At 48.0% G+C, this 21,364-nt stretch overlaps 1 long non-coding RNA gene across 1 annotated transcript; it reads right to left on the bottom strand.

Moving 5' to 3' along the window:
- Window positions 1-1,465: 1,465 nt before the first annotated feature.
- On the bottom strand, window positions 1,466-7,457 carry LOC113957854. The gene is made up of 3 exons (XR_003531313.1): window positions 7,325-7,457; window positions 2,970-3,040; window positions 1,466-2,269 (listed from the first exon to the last, which is right to left on the bottom strand). It is a non-coding gene; the product is annotated as an uncharacterized LOC113957854 (long non-coding RNA).
- Window positions 7,458-21,364: the final 13,907 nt, after the last annotated feature.

Genomic DNA, 21,364 nt, shown 5'->3' with positions numbered 1-21,364 from the left:
ACTGTGCAGGATCTGATCACTTTTGGCCCCTGGGTTCACTGTCCCGCATGAGCTGGAAGGCTCCCATGTCGAAGCAGGGAGACAGCAAGTGCCCATCCACATCAGGAAGCCCCTCAATGTGCAGGATGGGCATGATTTTGTGACATAACAACCTCAGCTTCTCAGTGTGATGGAGATGTGGTGCTGGGCACAACTCCAGACCCACAGTAGTTTGGGGTGATACCAGAGCCATGTAAGTGTCCCAAGAGTCGCCTGAGGCAGATGCCCAGACAGATCTCTAGACAATGGCTCTAAATACCCTGGTGCCAGGCTGCTGACACCCCACCGAGACAGCTCCTGCTGCAACCAATTCTGGGCAGCCCCCTAAGAGATATTACTCATCCCTAAGTGCACCACTAGCACCACACGTAGCAAACATGCCAGCAACCATAGGCACTCACTCCATATGCACACACCTATGTGTGCCTTACACCAGAGGGGCTGGTTGACCTTCTAGTCCCCTCTGCTAGCAAGTCCACCCTGTGCTGCCAAAGTTAATTCCCTTGTCTTCTTCCTCACCAACCACAAGACACTTGCTACTCCCTCTCTTCATGAAAAGCATCTGTTATTCCTTCCTGAGAAATAGAAGGGCTTCAATTCTGTCCCCAAAATGATGAATCTGAGCATTGTATGATTTCAGATGCTGGCAATTCACCAACAAGCCCCTTCAGGGGGAACAGGGAAAAATGCAATTGAATTTATTCATGCATGAATATCAAATGAGAAAAAGAGAATGAGGAGGAGGGCAGGAGAGAGAGGGAGAGGGTGAAGTAGGATGGAGAAACAGAGCAGCAAGGAGAGTCAAAAAAACTAAAATGGTAAAGGAAGAGAAAGAGTACATGCAGAGGGGCACAGGAGAACAGAGACACACAAACACACACTCAGGATAATCTGTGGGTCATCACTCATGTCTACATTCCAGGATCATGTCTGTTTGTCTGTTTGCTTGCCCACATATGGGGATAGCGAGACATTTGAACTCACTCAGACAAACCATCCAAATCAGTAAAGACACACAACAAGCCTGGAAGGAGGGGAGAGGGAAAGGGGCCGTGTGGGGAAATGGAGCCATGCCACTCATCACTTCACAAATTTGGAGCTGGTGAAAAAAGCAAGCCCAGGGCAGCTCATGTCCCAGAGCAGAGCCCCCTCATCTCCACACCCCTCCGCATCTGTACGTACTGAGGAGGATTTCCATGGGCTTGCTGGTACCTACACCACAGGCATTCCCCACGGCAGCAATTTCAAGCCTTGGGCTGGGAAGACATTGCCCTCCCTGAACAAGACCCTCCTCTCCACCATCCGTAAGGGAAGAGACTGAAGATGAATGTCTCGTCCTGCAGCTCACAGTAGTCACAGGGCTCCATCTTCAACCCCCAAGGCACTTTCAAAGAGCTTTGTCATCTGCCCTGAGTGATACAGGTGGGCTGTCTTGGGAGAGATCTGGGGGTAGATCACACCAGAGGTGAGCATGGCACGAGCTGGTCCTACAGATGCATCCAGAGCATTTCCAGGGGTCCCTCACTGTCCTCTCTGTGATTTTGAGAGGAACAGGAAAGTTCACATTGTCCCTGTCACTACCTGAGCCAGCAGCACTGGCTGGTGAGTTAATAGGGAAAGTATGTGATTCACTGCAACTGTTTCAGAGGTTAGACCAGGGGAGAGGGAACAAACACAAAAGGGGGAGCCATATCAAAGCATAGAGACTGCAGGAATAGCCTGGGGAGATGCAGCCCTCTCTTCTGCAGGTTTGCAGGTGGCTGTGGGCTGAGCTTACCAGGCAACAACCTACACTGGATTTATAGGCAGCCTCTAACCGAGTCTCACAGGCATCATCCTGCCTCCTGCCAGGCTGACCCAGCCCAGTCCTTCTTACCAGCCCTGATGGCAAATCCTGCTCTCCTGCACAGCATAAGGGGGCCAAACACTGTCCATCGCTGAGAATCATGTTGCTGTTGCCCCCAGGAATGACTGCGCAGCCCATCCCACTCTCCAGCTCATCTGCACAGTGCACAGATCCCTCAGAGCTCGGTCCACTGCATGCCCAGGTTAGCCATGGCTGCATGTTGGCTGAGCTCATCCCCAGGCATGCAGAAACGAAGAAGAGCAGCCAGACAGAAATCAGGCTTTGTCACAGTGCTCCCAGGTAGGGCATCAGGTCCAGCATCTGTTGCTGTTGTGGGGTTATATTTGCTGCTTCCAGGAGATGGTGCTCAGCTTTTCCCACACCCTTCAAAATAGAAAGAGAAAAATAAAATGAGAGAGTGCAAGCTCTGACGTGAACCTAACTTTAGATCCAAGGGCTGATGACTCACTCCACTGGGGGAGAAGTGGCTGAGCTGGCTGTAGGTTTCTGTTTATATACCTCACTGAGCTAAATATATAGACTGAGAAGTTCTTCTGTTCTGGCCCAACAACTTCAATCTGTATTTTATCCCTCTAAATCTTAATGTTCCCTTCCCTTCTAAATCTTCCTCTCTTTTTCCCCAGCATTGCCTTCATAATCCCCTTTATGTTTGCTTTGTTGTAGGAAATTGAAGAAACGCATGTCCCCACCTTCCACTCTCCCCAGTGTTTACGGGTAGACTGACAGGGGATTTCTGGAAAATGATTCAGTGTTGTGCCTCTTAAGCACAGCTCCTCTCACAGAGCTGCCGATGCGTTTCAGACCTGGCCTGGTGCTCCCAGTAACCATTCCAGGCTGGCAACCAGATCCCATGCCACCTCCTAATCCACTGATCCTGATAGTTACACTGCTCTCAAGATGGACATTTTTTCCCTCCCAGAGGTCCCTTGTCCCATTGTTTCAGCATGAAGGTCCTCTCTGGAGCCCAGCCATGTGTCCCAGGGCTGGCAGAGAGCATCCCTACCTTCTCCAGCCCACCGCGCCAGGGCACGACACCATTTTGATGACATGCCTTAGGACCTACCTGTCACACTTGGGCATCAGGTGCTCAACAAGGAAGAGCTGACAGCCACTGCCAGCTATTCTCCTCTTTTGCTACCAGAAAAAGGATTTTGTTATCAGCAGAAGGCATCCAGATGAGACCTGCACAATTCTTTTCACCTGTGATCTGCCAGAGCTAGGGATTCACAGAGGGGACCCACATGACTGGCACCCCACAGCACCCTCCCTCACACCTGTGCCTGTGTCTTGCACAATGATGGCATCATGGTGCCATGGTTGCTTTCCCATTTGTCAATCATCATGTTTCAGACATGGGCTGCAACCTGTCCATCAGCTGCACAGGAGATCCAAGTGCCCACAGAGAGGAGTCCCACACATCCATTCCTCCTCTCTGCCTGGTCCTGCCTTCCTTTCACACCACCTGATAAACACAGCATCATCTTACACATTGGAAAAGAAGCCCCTCTAAAAGTTTAACATTGGAGACAGGGAATGCACACGTACATGAGGCTGCAGGACATGCACAAACCTGTCTGGGTTTCCCAAAATTACAAGTCCAGAGTGGCGTAGCAGAGCTGAAATAGATGGTTGAGCACACAAGGACCAATTCTGGTTACACTGAAAGCCACTTTGGATCCATAATATCTGCAAGCTGTGAGATTTCCTGAGCTCCTCCCTCCTCATCCGAAACAGTGGAGAAGGAGATGGTAAAAAAAGAAGAGCTCAGCAAGAGGCAAGAGGGGAAAATATAAATTAATCCCTACAGCAGAGGAGAGAAACAAAGAGAGTGCAAGGGAAAAAGGAATGTCTGCCCCTAAAGGGCATCTCTGAGCTATGGTGGCAGACAGGTTTCTAGATGGGAGACAAAAACCATTTACAAAAAGGTGATTTGCTATGAAAAACAACAATCGAAAAGAAAAGCATAATGAGAGGGTGTGCATTTGAGGGAGAGGTCTCCAAGCGATGGAATTTAATTTAACCCAACAACTCAGTCTAGGAAAGGAAAATCACCTTTGCAGTTCGCTTAGCTGCTGCTGGGAAGGGGAACACTGTCTTCAAAGGTCCTGTATGAATCTTCTCTAGATGTAGGTCTGTGAGACCCAATGATGAAACCTGGATCTGAGGTTCCCCAAGGCATCCCTTGGGTTTGGACCTAGACTGAGGTACACCCATCTCTAGGAGACTGTCTCATACAGTACCTGTATGTCATCTTGCTCAAAACCTTCTCACCTTCACTCAAAATATTAGTGAGCTGGTTTTCCAGCTGCTGGGCAAGCAGCAAAGTTGAGCCATCTTGACCTGCTTCACCTCCTGGATCATCCAAAGGACAACACGCAGAGCCTGCATAGAGCAGCATGATCATCCTCTAAGCAAGAAGGACCAGCACTTCACTTGGAGAGCATAAGCAAGCTAACCTCAAGTGTGTAAGTGCTTGCAAAATGCCTGTTGCAGAAGGACAGGCTCTAACTAGGTTGAGGTCAACAGCCTCCAAGAGATCTGTTACCCTCTTGGCACAGTTGTGCTCCCTGGCTCTTTCAGGCAGCCCCTGCCTGCCCTCACATGGAGGGAGGCCAGAGCAGGCAAGAGACATCCTCCAATCAGCAGCTACTCCAGGGAGCTGAGACAAAGGCAGCAAAGGGTTATTGAGCACCCCAGAGTAGACCGGTGTCTCCTGTCAGGTATGTTCACCGCTCCTTAAAAAAAGAGAGAGCAAACCTGGACCTCAAATAACAGACAGTCCTTCTCATCACCTATCCATCACTTTGGCCTTAACTCTTTGAGGCTCTGTGCCATGTTCTGAACAGCTGCTTTATCTCAGCTGGCTTTGGATCCAGGGGAGCCTCCAGGAAAACCAGACAAATGTCTGCAGTCAGCTGCATGGCATGGAGCAGCAATGGGTTGAAAAACAAGAGGACAACAGGGGCTAGTAAGAGAAAATGAGGGAGATTTAACAAAGACAAAATAACAGGAAAGGCAGTCTTGTGGTGCCACCTCGTGATGGGTTTGCACAGCATAGCCTGGGCCAAGAAGTCCTGGGACCAGGGGCAGAAGTGGAAAAGTACGAGATTGAAGTCTATATGCAGTAAGATCGACAAAAAGGTGAGACACATTCGTGTTTGCTATGGTTCAGGAAAAACATCACTTTGACTGAGACACTGCTTTTCCTGAGAGCATCACAAGCACAGAAAAGGTAGTAGATAATTTCCAGCTCAAATGGTAGAGGATGCCAAAAATGTGGATAGATTCAACCTTTTTCCATTATACTGTACCCTCTGGCAGGGAAGCTTGTGGACTAAAGGCACAAAACAATATGGGACTGAAAAGGAAAATTTGCTTTTTATTACAGGACTCACCACTGCAGTAGAGGGGTGGCTGCAGTGATGCCTTTTCCTGAATCAAAAGCATAAACTGGCACAACATGAAAGGTTTGAGATTCACCTGCCCTCTGACATAACCAAAAATTTATTTCATCCAACAGTCCTTAGTCTAGGCTCTGGAGCAAGATGAAACAAGATCAAATCCCCATGATATAAGCTGAGAGGAACCTTTCCCATTGGGGTGATTATCTCCCCAATATCTCTTCCCAGCTCTATCTGAAGCATGGTGTATACTGATTTCCCCCTCATCAGGGGGAATATGCCCTTCCACGTACTTGATGCTATCAGTGAGGAATTTTCCAGGTCTAGAGAAAGCTGAGGTACTTTCTGTTCTATTGTACAAAACAAGGCATCTCCTCCAGCATTTTTCAGCTGGAGAGATGTTATATAAGCACTTGATGAAAGGGAACATCTTATTAGTTCTCATTCTAGAGACAAGGAAACTGAGGTCCAGAGAAAGGAGGTGATCCATCCAAGATCACCCCGCAGAGTGGATGCAAATCGAGGTCTGCCCAGTCCCAGCTCAACATCCACACAGTGGGTCATCCTGTACCAGCACCCAGCTGGAAAATCTGCTGGATACCAAATATCATCAAATGGAAAACAAACCTGACACTTCAAGGTGTGCACTGCCATGGGGAGAGTAAGGAAGGTGTTTCTCATCAAACCTCACATCACAGAGCTGTATTTTTCACTGGGATGGGCAGTTTAATTTTTCCATGAAGATGAAGTATAGGCAGAAATTAAGATCTTGGAACAGATCAACTGATCTAATGTGGCATACACTGTGCTTCTGACTCTTCCTAAGTCCCACGGTCCTCTTGAGTATATTTTCCAAATAAGAAAGAAAATAGAAGAGACAGAAAGATATAAATATTGGAGGCTAAATTTGAGCTAAAGCAGCGCCTGAGGGAGAATAAAAAAAAAAAAGGAACACAAAAATAAAAAAAGAAGAATCAGAGAACAGTTTATCATATGCAAGGTTAGAAGGGATGGGGGTTATGGTTAATAATAAGCCAATTTGTTGTTCTGCTCCCAGGCTACAGCCCAGTCTCTCACTCCCCTCCCCCAGCTCCTTCATCACTCCCATCCTGCCTTCTGCCCTCCCTGTCACTCACTCTTTCTGCTCCATCACTTCGAGTCAGGCTGGGAATTTGATGCAGGGTGCCTGCCTCTTCCCATGGCTTCACACCACTGACCCGGCCGTCAGCATGGCCGCACCTGCTCCCCAGGCTCCCCTGCCAGCCCTCTGCCAGAGGGTGGGAAGAGAGTGCTTGGAGCATACCAAAATTGCAGGGGAAGAGTTCTCCATTTGCTGAGGATGGAGCAAGAAGAATGATCTGTCTGAGCACTGAGGGCCCCACAGTACAGCTGGAGCTGAAGGAGATCCATGGAGCCACCACACTTGGCCAAACCAATCTGTCCTGCTGACACAGCCACTTCAGTGCTGGTAACCAGCTAATATCTGCATGGCACCGCAGTGTGCCTTATGCATCCCCAAGGGCTGCTCAGGAGGCCTGGGCAAGAAGAGCAGGAGTTATCACAAACTTGCAGCACAAGCAGGCTCCATGTCTCCTCATCCTACCCTCTCTGCTGTACAGGCTTTGAGGGAAAAAGCGTTCTCCTTCTCCTGCTCTGTATGCAGCCCACTGGGACACATAGGACAGGACTCAGCAAGGTGCAGAGCAAGCAGGTGCTAATGAGTTGGACAGGAAGGAAAGGACTCCAGCATTAGCAAATGGGAGATGAGGAGGAGGAAGAGTCCTATGTGGAACAACTCCTCACAACAACACAACAAGAAGAGACCCATAAAATATTCTGTGTACATGAGGGTAAGAACGATATGTGGCTTCTTGTCACCATCAGTACTCCAGAGCCACCAAATGGAGCTGCCTTGATGTCAACTGAGGGGCAGGGCTCAGGTGAAGGTCCCAAATTGGTCACGAGCATTTCAGAATGATTCCCACTCCTCTGCAATTCAGGCCAGTGCAACACCAACCTTACCAAAAAGGCTGCCCCACAAAATTCCTGGGAGAAGGCTGCTTGTCTAAGACATGTGGCTGTTAAGTGGGCTGGCTGCCAAGCTAACCTGGGCACTCCAAGCCCAACAACTCTCAGGAGCCAGGGCTGAGCTGGGATAGAGCCATCATTAGCCAGCAAGCTGCTGTGACATAGCAGTCACATGTTCTGTCTCCCAGTAACTCCCAGACTCTGTGCTGGATCAGCCCCTGCTGACCATCCATATCCCCCTTCCCTGGCCACACAGGAGTGTGAAAAGTAGCCAGGCAGGCAGCCCAGCTGCTGGGAAAGGCAGTAGGGCCAAGAAATGCCTAGAAATGCCTGCCAGCACTCACACATCTGCCTACATGTGTGCACAAACACTCATAGCCAAAACAAGGTCAACCTGTGCTCACACATCTGCATGTTCACATGCACGTACATCACCTCTGGGGCGATGTCTCTCAGGCAAACACACCCAGAGACAGGCAGGACATCTGCCTATCTAAGTAAGGAGAAGGATCAGGCAGGGATTAGATTGCTTGCACTTTCCCCCAGCTTGGGCAGAGGCAGGCTGGGCATCCCTGTGTGAGTCACCTTGCCCCTCTGCACAGGGAAGGTAGCATCTCCATCATTTTGCTGAAGTGCATTGAAGCCCAAGGCTGAAATGCAGCCTGTAGGAGCCAAGTGCTTATTATACGTCCTGAGCACACGCTTACTGCATCTGGATGCATCATTGCATGTGAGTTGAACTTCTGGTAGAGCGGGAAACAAGGGAGGGAGGGAGGGAGGGCATGGGAGGGAGGGAGGAAGAGAGGACAGGTGACATTTCAGCTGCATTCAGCAGGAGGGGGAGTGGTGAAGAGGTAAAGGCAGGCAGCTCCCAAAACATGGGTGCCAATTAGGGCTCTTGTAGACACTCAGGTGAAATTGCAAGGGAGCAAAGCAGCAAAAGCAAGCAGGGAAGAAAACATTTTTAAAGCTGAGAGGGTGAATGGGGACTACAGCAGCCAGAAGGATATGAGACCAAGGCTGAGGAGAAGACTTCAGCCAAGGCAGATAGGCAGAGCCTGTAGCCATAAGTATCAGAATACTGTGATCAGCTCTGACGCCCCCAGCCCAAAAAAAGGCAAAAATTCACTCAAGCAGGTTCAGAGGAAGGCCACAAAGATGATCCAAGGGCTGGAGCACTCCCTTTTGAGGAAAGGCTGAGAGAGTTAGGGTTGTTCAGCCTAGACAAGGGAAGAGGTTTTGGGGAGAACTTGCATCAGTCTTCCAGTACTTAAATTGGTCCAGAAAAGTACAGAAAAGATGAGAAGGGACTCTTTATCAGGGCATGTAGTGATAGGACAAAGGGGATGGCTTTAAATAGAAATAGGATAGATTTAGATGAGATATTAAGAAGAAATTCTTCACTGTGAGGCTGTGAGGCACTGGAACAGGGTTGCTAAGAGAAGTTGGGGATGCCCCATCCCTGTGAGTGTTCAAGGCCAGACTGGGTGGGGTTCACAGCAACGTAGTCCACTAGAAGGACTCCCTGCCCATGGAACTAGACAATCTTTAAGGGTCCTTGCAACACAAACCATCCTATAATTCTATGATTCTATAGCTGGGTGGAAAAAAGATGAGGACCAGGTGACAGGTGCTGGAAGAAAATGAGAAATCAGAGGAGAAGGAGCTTCTGATAATCTATGGGCAAGACAGACCTCCTGATCTTCTAGCTGTAGGAGATAAAAAAACTGAGGAAAGGTGAGCTTGGCAGAATTTTGTCATAATCATTTTCGTGAGCTATTTTGCACCCTGGATGGAGGAAACAAAATCACAACCCCACGGGTGTGTTGGCTGAGGGGACTTGAAGGTTGATTTCAAGGGCAGCCACCCAGGGAAAACTCATCTGCTTACAGACTGCAAAACTCTCTAAGCAGTAAAGTGGTTTTCCACTGCTGAGATGGTTTTCCAAGAAGCATGGAAGATATAAGGAATGAATTGAAAGGTTCTCCACCCCTTAGATCAGCACTACAGAGAATTTTGACAGGCCACACACACACATATAAAATCAGTTTACCTCTAGACACCCTTTTGGCTCACATCTAAGGACAGATTTAGCTAGAATTAATTGCCTTAGTGAACAGCAATGCACTCCAATCCAAGCCTTGTGAGGAAAATCTGATGAATTACTTCAGTTGTCTTGGAAAATGACATGCAGTCAAAGTCATACTTGAGGAGTGAAGGATAGTGTACCTTTCTGTAAGGACTTACAGTTCCTTGGGTGATGGACAGTTTTTCTTCCATCAGCTTCAGAGTGATGGGGGAGGAGAGCACAACACTCCTCCAAATAGCTAGGAGAATCATGCCAGCATGATAAGAGATGCAGAAAGCATGACCCACCAGTACTGAGCAAAATGAAGCTGTTTAGACTACAGAAGATTGAGAAGGGGCACAATAACAGTCTTCAAATACTTGCAAGTTTGCTAAAAAAGGAGAAGAGTTCTCAGTTCTTAGCATCCACAGTGGACAGAAGCAATAAGAGGCTTACATTGCAGTACAGGGCACATAGTGGTAAGGAAGACAAGGTGTACAACACACAGACTGCCTGAGGATGCAGAGGGATGGCCTACACTTAGGGGCTTCGAAACCAGGCCAGCCAAAACCTCTTGGGAACAATGCATGCATTGATCATCCTGACATGAATATGAAATCAGTGACATCCTGAGGATACTGCCAGGCCTGTCTTCTGTGGGTGTCTAATCCCAAATGCCTGTGGCCACCACCACAATCAGGCGTTGCTATTGTGGTTCTTTTCGGGGAGAAACAGCAGCTGTCTCTCCCCTGGCCATTTCTTCCTGAGCAATACCCATTTATTTTGTCTTCCTGAGAGTCTCACAGAGCCCAGCATGTGTTTGCAACACTTTGTGAATAATAACACTCATATATCTCCAGCAAACTAAAAAACTGGGTCAGCTGAGGCACATGCCTGTGTACATCAGGAGCAGCCAATGCATCTGGCAATGAACCCTACAGTGCTGCAAAATATAACCAACCAGGCCCACGGGGGTTATAGGGCAGTGTACCTGTGTGGGGGAAAGAGGGGAGAGTTCAGCTATAACTGGGAAAATGCAACCATTTTGGTGACATTTAACAGGTGAAACCATGAATAAAACAGGACCTGAGAGAGAGTTCTAACAAACTGCTCACGCTACTCCTGGCCACTGGAAGAGAGGGAGTGAATGCGCAATTACCCCAGCTCCAGAAGCTGTCTCCAGTGCTCCTGATCTTCGTGCGTACTCATCAGAAAGAGCAGGATGCAAATGAAGCCGGAGACACATATTTAACAGTAGTATGGAGGAGGATGGCTGAGGAAGGACATTCAGAAGGAAAAAGTGAGTCAGGAAGGTTGGGGAAGAGCAGAGACAAGACAAAAGCACAGCACATAGCAAAACATGTGGTCTTTTAACTGGGGGGAGTGTAGAGAGAAATGAGTCCTGTCTCACAAGTTGGAACAGGCTCCACGAAAGGTCTCAGGCCCCTGAACCCATAGGCTCTCAACTGGCTGCAGCTTGTGTATATAGATGCCAAAGCAACCATATTGCATGTGGAGAAGCTAAGCTTGGGATCTTGGCCCAGAGACCAAGATGAGGATCTGTCCCTCACCAGTGAGCAGGACCTTGAGCAACCTCGTGTATGCTCAAGTGCATGTGCACATCCGTCCCTACAGGGCCAAACTCCAGAATGAAATCAGACCCTCTGTCAGAGACAAAGCTGTTTGCTGCAGCAAGGCAGCCAAAAGGGAGAGAGAAAAAAACCTCAACAATGGGATGCACAGGTGGGAGCTGCCCATCTGTTTCATCTGGTCATTTCTCTTTCCATATTTTACAAAACCCTGGTGACCACTGGTGAGTTCCCTGAAAATGCTGTGCTATGTCATCTCAGCATGGCCTTGCATTCTGCCCATTATGTTATAGCCCCTCAAAGACAGAAAGCTGTCTGATATTACCCATCACCCCTCAATCATCCCTGATCACCTTGGTGAAATGGGCTTAGGCCGGTCCCCCCACCAAGAAGTGGATGGGAGAAGTAGATGGGAGACAGGAGAGAGCAATTGCCAATTTTAATGTGTCCAGTGATAATCAGGCTGGCAAGGATGTACAGAGCACAAAATCAGGCAGCAGGAGTACACAGGCAGGGAGCCGGAAATAATTACCATGATACTGTAACCAGAAAACACAAGGCCAAGCTATTTACCATACTAATTAATGTTTATCCTTGTTTATGGCTCCACATGGCATTGGGACTGGAGGCCTGATTGGAGGTGTAAACACTTAAAGGAACAAGCTCTGGATATTAGAATTAAACACCAGGCCAATGGAAAGCTTCTGATAGCTGAGGACAGGGAGAGCTAAGCCACGCATCCCTCTCTTCCTCTACCAGAGACTTGGAATTGCTGAAAGGAACACTCAGATTACCCTTCCAAGGCACAGTTATGGGGAAGTGCCCAGAGCCTGCTACATGCTATTTATCAGCTAATGTATCTCCATATCTTCATCTACCTCAGATCTTTTTCTCCTACATTGTTTCTCTTGGATGCTGCTACCGGATTAAAGATTTCTCTGAAGTATTCCTAAATGTTCCTCCTCTAAACTGAGTCTGTTTCAACAAAATAAGTTACAATTTTTCCTATATTACACCAGAGTTATTTTTCCAAGGCAGTTTTCCCACATCTTCCCTCCTTCAACACCTTTTTCTTTTTTATTTCTGAACAGATTTAGCATAGAGGTACTGGAGAAAGGGAGGGATGTGCTGCAGACTGCCTGCCTGCCACTGGCAAGGGTAAGCATTAGGATGAAGATTCAGGAGCTCATAGCAGGAGCACCTGCTCCAAACCCTGGCCCCCTACTCCTTTCTGCATGATCTCCCACTGGGATGTTCTGCCCAGCAGCAGCCAGCCAGTCTCTGCCTCCCATCCTCACCACCGCCTGCTACAAAGCTTCCTTGACAACAGCAAGAGGTAGCTGAAATACCTCCCTAACCATTTTTTAATTTATTTCAATACTGTAGGCTGTGTCACAGGGAAATAAGCCTCTGGAGACACTGCTCATGCTAAGGAAAATTCTGAGTGTCCTGGCACTGGTCACTGCTGATCTCTCCAGGTCTGAGTCTGTCACCCCTTCCTGCAGGGGCTGATTCATTCTTCCCTTGCATTGCTCACTGCTCACAGTCTCCCCCCTAGAAACACTGCAGCTGGTCTTGTCTCTGCCCCTTGTGCTTTATTCTTCAGCTCAGGGATTAAAACAGTGCCTGCCTCTCATAAAGATCTCTCCCAAAATAAAATCAAAAAGCGGTGTTGGCCCCAATCTGTCCCTGTGTTTTCACTCCATGCTACATTACCAGATGCTCTCAAGGAGCTGAGTATGTCCTATTCACTTCCATCGAGGATGTGATATCTGAAAACCCCTGGGACGCAATGGCTTTCCAGTCTGGAGAATTTGCCTCCCCCGGCTGCATCAGATGTGTCAGAGCAGCATTTCATTTACCTTTTCCGGTGATTTTTATCTGTCTGGTTATTAATGAGGAAGTTTAACCCAATCCTGGGCAAATCCCTGAAAGTCAAACAAGTTACGGTGAGGGAGAACCAGTCTGTGAGGGAAACTGTCATAAAGTGAGACAGACTCCAAGCAGGCACCGACCCTTCGGAATATGAAGAACGATCCCCCTTCAGCTGATTCTGTCCCCTGCAAAGGCCTGCCTGCCACCAGCATGGGTTGCTGAGCACTAACCATATCACTCTCCCCAGCTCTCCCTGCATCAAGCACCCTGAGAAGGCATGCCAGCCATGGCCACCTCAACACAGTTTCCAAACACAGACACGACCAAGTCATTGGTGCCTATCTGTGAAAGGCATTTAATTTCCTTCAGATAAAAATTAATTCATAAAATCCATTTGAGTCTGTTCTTCTGATGACTTGCTTCTCTATTCTATCCTCTACCTCCAGGATAATGTCCATATTTGCCTGGCACCCTGACTTTCACCCCTCTCACCCGTATTGCCCCCACCATCACCACTACACAGAAGGATGCCACCATATGCCCTTCAGAATCCAGACACCTGAGAAATTGCCATCATGAAAGTAAAATAAACTTCTCAAGGGGAAAAAGAGGCTACACCAAAACCTCACTCTCATCCCTCTTCCCCTTCAAAGGGTGTTGCTTTAAGCTGTACAAATTCCAGCATTTCTAAAACTCCCCTCCTCCATGTGACAGACACAGCCATATCTACAGCGCTTCTTCTACCCCACTGCCCTTCCAAAACCACTGCTTTCATAACGCCAGAAGATACCACAAGTGCTTCTGCATTTACATTTTGGCCACAGGTGAGGGGAACCTAGAGCTGCTCACACATTGTTTATGCTGGGTATGGATTTAACCCTGGCTCTTGTATAGCTGCATGAGCAAGCCAGGCATCTCCTCCATTCCCATCAGTCTGTACATGACATGCACTGACACAAAGCAGCTGTTGGCCCCACAGACCATATCAGAAATTTGCATACCCATGTGTTGGCAGCTCAGGCAGTACAGACTCATATCTCAGCCTGCACCATGCAAGGGGCAGCTCATCAAAAATCAAGGGTGATCACATCTCTTGTTTATGTGTTGTTCCCACACTCTCCCAGCAAACACATGGTCTCTGGCAGATGCTGCTCCTGGAGATTCCTGACGTCCTACTGCTGCAACAGAGGCAAGTGTTCAGTGTCATTTGTTCCTAGTGTTTGTGTGGATCTCGCAACCTTGGCACAGTTGGTTTAATAGCCAGTCTCTTCTGGGAGGCAGCTTAGGGAGGAGAGGGAAAGAGAAAGAGGGAATCGAAGGGGAAAGCAAGAAAAAGAAGAAGAGAGTAAGATGAGCAGGAGCCTGTAGAATAGAAAATAACACTGCCAGGCAGAGCAGCAGCTGAATTGGCTGTGACAGACAGACCCTCTCTGCACCTGGGATTCAAACATAAGCTTATTTTTCTGGTTTCTTCAAGGGACAATGAGTCCTGACTACCTCTCAGCTTGCACCCAGGAGATGTCACCAGCAGAAAAGGGGTCCCAGGTGGTCCTGACCCACATGACTGACACAGTTATGATGGCTGAAGTCAGAGGTTACATTTCCCAGAGAAGACTGGTAAGGAGCACAGAGGGAAAAGAAGAAAAACTGAGCAACAGTGGTAACGAGAGATCCAAAGAGATGCTCTTGCCAGGATTCCTGCTGTTCCCAGAGGATTCAAGACAGTTTTGCCTCCTGCACACCTCCTGTTCTGCTCATCTGAGGGGCCAGGGAGCAGCCAAAGAGTGTGTGCCTTCAGACAGACACACTTCTTCTTCCCCAAGTCCCGGCAGATGCACAAGGGAAGACATTCACTGCTTGTTATAGAGCCATGCAGGACATACTCCCAGAGAGGGAAGGTCAGACTGAGCCAGGTCTCCTAATAGGCAAGCTACACTCTCAGCAGCCCATCAGAACAAGGGGATCAAATCCAGCTGTTCATGTTTGACCACAAGGGGCTCATAGTGGATCACTTGAAGAATTTCACCCTACAGCATGGCCCCCTTCCCCAGGACTGGCAGCTCATGGAGAACCCCAAAATGAGGGGCCACTAGTTGGTTTTTTTGGCCTCCCTTTTTGGGAAGGAGCAGAGCAGGTCACCCCGCATCTCCTGGTGAGACACCCAGCCAGGAACCCGCTCCTGCACCCTCCCACTCTGTCCACACAAAGGTGCAACCTGTGACTCAGCACCTTCCTCTGCCTCCTCCACATCATCATCAAACCACCCGCACACCCTTCGCTGCTGCAAGAGGCCAGGTAGCTGCTTCCAATTAAAAGCTGCTGTTCTCACTGTTTTTTAATAAGAAAATAGTAATTGAAATTTAATTTAGTCAATGACCAAGTGACAGTGTGTGAAAATGAGCCAGCATTGGCTTAGGTTCCATCAGGAAAGAACCTGAACTAAGAGCTGTGGGAGGGGACGGGGGTGTTGCCTGGGTTAGCTGAGGGGGATCTGTACAAGAGGTTTTGCGTCAGGGTCTCTCAGATCACTGCACCTCCCAGCCAGATTTCTCGTGTAGCCCATCCATAGCACTACATGTAAAGTCCCCAAGCAATCTCCTTCAATAATCCACATACTCCAGTGAAAAGCCCTCTTCCCATCCCATTCCCGAAGCGTGCAAGGAGAAAGGTGTCTCTTTCCTGCCCTTATCCCCTCTGCTGCCAGCACTGCTGCAACCACAGCCCTGTCAGAGCTGGCAGCCACCAGCCCATCAGCACAAACTGCTGTCAGAGGAAAAGGGAGAGAAACAGAAGAATCTTGGGGGCCCTAGAACAAGATAGGACTCATGAGTCATCCCCTCTGCAAGCACATACCCACAGCCCCCGCTGGCTACTGCTGAGCTCCAGGAAGATGCTGAATATTCGATGAAAGGGTTTTTTTTAGATGTGCTGAAAATGGCAAGGGAAACTCCACTGTCGATTGAAAAAAAAAAAAAGGAAAGAGAAAGATCACAATCTCATCGCCATAGCTGGTCTTACACCTTCCCCGAGGATATGTTAGAACAGTCAAGGGTGTGAGAGGAAAGCAGCCCATGGGGATGTGTTTCTGGTAGGCTGAGGGAAGGGAGGATGAGGGAATGGCTGCGGGAGGGTACATGTGCTGCCATCCCCAACAGGCTGGATGGATGCGGGTGCACAGGCAGCCTGGGTTTGGAGGTGAAGGGACATAGCATATGCCATGTGGAGGGAAAGCATCACCTGGCTCTGACACCTCTGCTAGAGGTCTCAGCATCTCTGCCATGGTTTCCACTGGAAGACATCATTTGGGAAAGGCAAGCTTAAATATGACATTTTTCAATGCCAACCTGTCCAGCAAGGACAAGGCTCACTGGCTGTTTTCGCACACTATCATGTGAATCACTACAGAAGTGTGGGATGACAAGGGACTACATGGGGTCAGTGCATCTGTCCACTCTTCCCCAAGTCAGTGAGACAAAAATCACCTTTTGCTAATGTTAGCAAAGTAGGTATTTACTCCTTATGAAGGAAAGCCCTTCATATCAGCTGACACAGGGTCAAATCTTCCCAGTCAGTGAAACCTCAGCCTAGTAAGGGAGGAAGCCTCTGTTGCACCTTGGTATGCCTTTTAGATGTGGCTCAAGCTCTCTGTTCTAGAGTGCTTGGCTGGGGAGGTGGAGGGGAGGGTGGGAGGGGAGAGTGGTTCTGAAATTGCAGGCAGGGATGTGGGGCAGAGATGAGGAACTGCAGAGGTTCGGGGCTGAAGCCCCTCAGCTCATCCTCAGAGGAAACAGCAGTGCCACCAGGATGGTACAGGGGGAATTCAAGTTTCTCAGCACAGCTGAGGAAAGGGAGGGTACTCGTGTGTGTGAAGGAACAGTGAGGGAGCAGGACAGAGAGATTTACAGAAATTTTAGAAATTTTCTTTTCTCCCACTCTCCTCCACCCTGTCATTTTCTCTTCTCCACTTTCTCTTCTGGTCTTTGTTTAACCTTCTGTCTTTCCCTCTGTAAGCACTTATTGGCAAGTCTTCTCCAGAACAGTTATTTTGAATGTGTATTCCTCTACATCCTTTACAATATTTGCTCTCTCATTCTCAGTATCTTCTTTGTTGGTGAAGCTGATCAGCTTAATGATGATAATATTGAACATGGTGAAATGGCTTCTTTCACACTAAAACCAGTTATTCCTTGCTGTGCTTTCAGGTATCAGCCACTTTCATGCCTTTCCTTGTCACAACAGATGCAGAAACTCAAATATCATCCTTTTTTTTCCCTACCATCTTTTCCATTTGGAAGAGAAGGACATTCTCCATCATATATTTTTAATCTGCTCTTTGAGAAAGCCTGAGATGTAAAATGGACTATTTTAGTCCTATCCCACATTCCCAGACAGATGTCACTCTTGGGGAAGCCAATCTCCTCAAGTTAGTGGCTTGTCTAGTGTGGAAGTAGCAAGTGATATGTTCCTTGTCCTCATGGCATCTAGATCTCTGCCCAGCCCCCAGCCCCATCACTTCTGTGCTCACTGCATAGACACAACCCCCCCAAAACAAAAGCTGAGAGTCTGCGGTAGGGTCATGCATTTTCCAGCAAAAGAAGTCAACAGATCACTTCTGCCATGATTCATCCTACAGCAGAGAACAGTGTGGGCTCCCCATTTCACTGTGCATCACAGAACCTGCCCCCAGTGGGAGCCCACAGATTGACTGGTGTTGAAAGGTATCTCTGGAGGCCTCCAGTCCAAATCTCTGTTCAAAGTAGGGCTAACTTTAAAGCCATAGTAGGTTGCTCAGTGCCTTGTCTGCTTGAGTTTTGAGTATCTCAAAGGGGGCTAACTCCAAAACATCTGTGAATTACCATCTCACATCTGATCCACTCTCATGGTTATGTTTTTACTTTATATGGAATTGGAATTTCCCTAGCTGCAACTTGTCTCTACTGCCTATTGCCCTTGGTGCACATCTCTGGGAAGAATCCAGTTCCATTTTCTCTGCACACATCCCCCATTACCTTATCAGTCAGATCCCCCTTAAATTGCTCTCCAGGCTAAACAAAGTCAGTACTCTCAGCACCTTCACGGCCTTCCACTAAACTTACCTTAGTTTCCCACTCTCTGTCTTGGGTAGGGGAGGCAAGGCAGGGCAGCGCCTGACTCTATCTCTCCTAGCTCGGGATCTCCCTAGGCTGAACTACAGCCTGCTCTGAATGTTTCCTCCCTATTTCACTGTTAAATGGATGGTAACCAGGCTCCAGGCAACTCAAGTCAATTATTCTCAACAGAAACTGCAGTTTGCATTACCGGGTTCATAAGACTGTATCTAGATTTTACTATTAGCAAATCAGATTCCCAGCACACAGGAAAAAACAGTCCCCTGACAAAACTAGGATGAGGTATCAGATGATTTTGTAAACCTCTTAACGGGGATGGGGAGCCAGAAAACAGACTTAGTCTTGTCTTTCCTGCCCAGCTATCAGTGTGGTTTGGGAATTAACTCATCATGCTTTATTTATCATCAAAATTTTCAGTCAACAGTCAAAACAGAGAGGCACATTTTTCCCCTGTAAAATCTACTCAGCCATATCACAATCTCCCTCAGCATTAGCTTCAAACCAGCATCCTAAAACCCCTCCACTTGATTCTTAAACAGGAGAGTGACAAGCTTCAGGTGTCCCAGCTGTACTCGGTAGAGGGAGGAAGAAGATACAGTCGCACCGTCTTGCCATACAAAACAAGCAGAGAAAGGAGCTGGGCCCCAAGACAGTGACACGGACAAGGTCTACTCACTCTGATTGACCAGGGGAACTCACTGCTGAAGGACATTACTAGCACAGACTGGGTGTTTAAATGAGGGTGAGTGGGTTTAAAAGCATAGATGGCACTTACATCTTCCAATAACTGTGGCAGTACCTAACGGCTTCCAGGTTAATATTTGTGAAGTCATCAGGGATTTCTTCTTCCTTCTTCCCCACCAGACACCTCAAAGGAAGCATTACAGGAGGAATCAAACAGGAAGGATTCACTTCCTTCCGAAAGACCTGTGCAGTGGCTCTTCCACTTTGGTGGGAGTTACCTGGTGACCTACACACACGGTGGGTTGCCTTATTGTAACAACTCCAAGGAGAACTTCAGTGAGGCCCCAAATTAACTAGTGGGAAAGTGCCACAGTTCCTGGGGAAGGGCACTGTGATTGCAATTACCTGAAGGTATTTGAAAGGGATTTCAAGAGAGATGCACAGTCCCACCTATTCCAATTCCCCTCCCTCAAGCTCCTGTTGCCATGGCAATGGTACTGACAATTTCAATGCATAAACCCAAATTTGCATTTTAATGGATCATAATTAGAATGCTGAGATAAACGATTCTTCCCTGCTAAAAGGTAACATAAATGCCACATCTCACAAATATGCTCTGCCAGCAAGTATTGCACATACACACACACACACAGAGTCTATACATCGCTGGGCTGTGGGAGCTGGGAAGTTGCTTTCAGTTCCTTTATGCCTAGCTAGGAAGTTTTATATCTGCCACACAAAGACACAATTTCCAGAATAAAACATTAAATTTACCAGATGTCTGCTGCAAACTGATCGTATCACCTCCTGGCTGCTATCCTCCCATGCCATGCTTCCCCTCCTAGGTCCAAGCAGGATCAGGCCTGTTGTCCCAACACTGAACCCTGACTTTCTCTCTGCAACAGTGCTGACAGCTCTAAAGAGTTCACTAGGAGAGATGATATTGCCGAGATGATGAAAAACCTGTCCCTCTCCAACTGTCCTAATATTTATTTTCCTTTTGTTTTTAGCTAAATTTGTAGCGAGATGTGTTCTCACTTGGTTATCTGCAATATGCCCAAGAGTTTATTCTCCAGCTCTTGGATCAGGAAAGGAGTACTGTGTTAGCACCTGTCCCACGCTGTCAGCAGAGAGGCCAAGTAGTTACAAAAGGACAGAAGGAGATTTTAAAAAGGAAATGTTTCCAAGACATCTCTCTATGCTTCAGCAAAAGTCAGGGAAGAGGAATAGGGGGTGGGGGAAGAAGCTATTCTGCACTGAATAGGAAAGCAGAAAATTAATTTCTTCTGCCCTTGAAACAAACTAAACTCATAGCAGGCAGCTGGCAGCAGTGAATAGAGACAGAAGAGAGAAAGGAAAAAAATTTTAAAATAAAAAAGGAGAGAACAGGAGAAAAGCAAACAAGTGAATCATAAAAGCTGCAAACTGCCTGGAAATTTCATTTGGCTTTTCAGTTGGGAAGTGACATGATGCATACTCGGGAAGGGACAATCACATCTGGGAGAGGCTTAAAGTAGCTGCAGCCCAGACCAGCTTCTCCTGACCCCGCTGAAACCCTCCTGGGCCACCCAGTCCTCAGGGGACTTCAGGCAGCTCTGAGAAGAAGGGGAGGGCACAGAATTCACCTCTGCCATGAGACAGAGTCCATCTGCTTCATCCCGCCTGCCTGGGATGTGGAAGCAAAGGTGCATGTCCTGCAGAGCAGCACTGACAGGACACCACCAATACTGGGTTGCTATCTGCCAATGCATCAACTAAATGACACAGAAGTTGCTCCTCAGAACTCTGTGGCCTGGATCTGCCCATTTATTTCAGTGGAGAGCTTTCCAAGGGGTCTATTTCAAGTGCTGCACCTTCTATCAGCACTGGCTGAACAGACATGTCCACTCCACTGGATCTGTGTGATTAGGGCCCAGAGGGTTCAAGCAACTTCCTGCTCCTCCTCCACAGTGGTCAGCCTGGTGGAATCCTGATTCCGCCTCCAAGAAAGTCTTTTAGTCCTACTGCTCTGGGCTGCACTAAAAAGAGCATGCCTCTCTCTCACCACTCCCACCACCACAGCTAGCAACCCCATTTAATCTCTCTGCCCTCCTTCATGTGCCAGAATCAAATGTTAATTGGGCTGCACTGTGATAGAGTGAATGTTAATGTGCCTTGCCACATGAACAAGTGGAGCTGGATTCAGCCTCCAGTGCAGCATGCAGCTGGAAGAGCGTGGCAAGGTGAGCCCAGTGGAGGAGTCTCTGGGGCTCCCCACCACTTTGGCCAGCCCTAAAGAATGCAGGTCCTGGTGGTTTGCATCCAGTCACTTTCAAATCCTCTTTAGCACTGATGCACGTGTACATGTAAATGCACATAGCCAGATTGCACACAAAAACACACATTTACCTACAGCCACCCAAACCCCACACAGGGAACTGGTTGTATAAAATCAGCATGGATGCAAGCTGAGGAGTTCACATGCTGTGCAGGCCATGGCACTGTTTTCATTCATGTAAGTAAACCCAGGTAGAAACTCGTAATGGATGTTAACGTGTAAATGGGGTGGGCTCTTATACCAGTGTAAATCATGGTGTACCCAGTAAGACAGGAGGCCGTATACCTACACACAACCAGAGCAAAACACTTTCCTGGAGTTGATGGATTTCCACATAATACTTGTTCCCTTATCTCTAAGTTGCAGTTGATTAACTTAAAGATAAAAC

Source organism: Corapipo altera, unplaced genomic scaffold, assembly GCF_003945725.1.
Source record: "Corapipo altera isolate COAL_440 unplaced genomic scaffold, ASM394572v1 1, whole genome shotgun sequence".
Lineage (NCBI taxonomy): Eukaryota > Metazoa > Chordata > Aves > Passeriformes > Pipridae > Corapipo > Corapipo altera.
The sequence above is the reverse complement of the archived record's forward strand: the minus strand, read 5'-3'. Positions and strand labels throughout refer to the sequence as shown.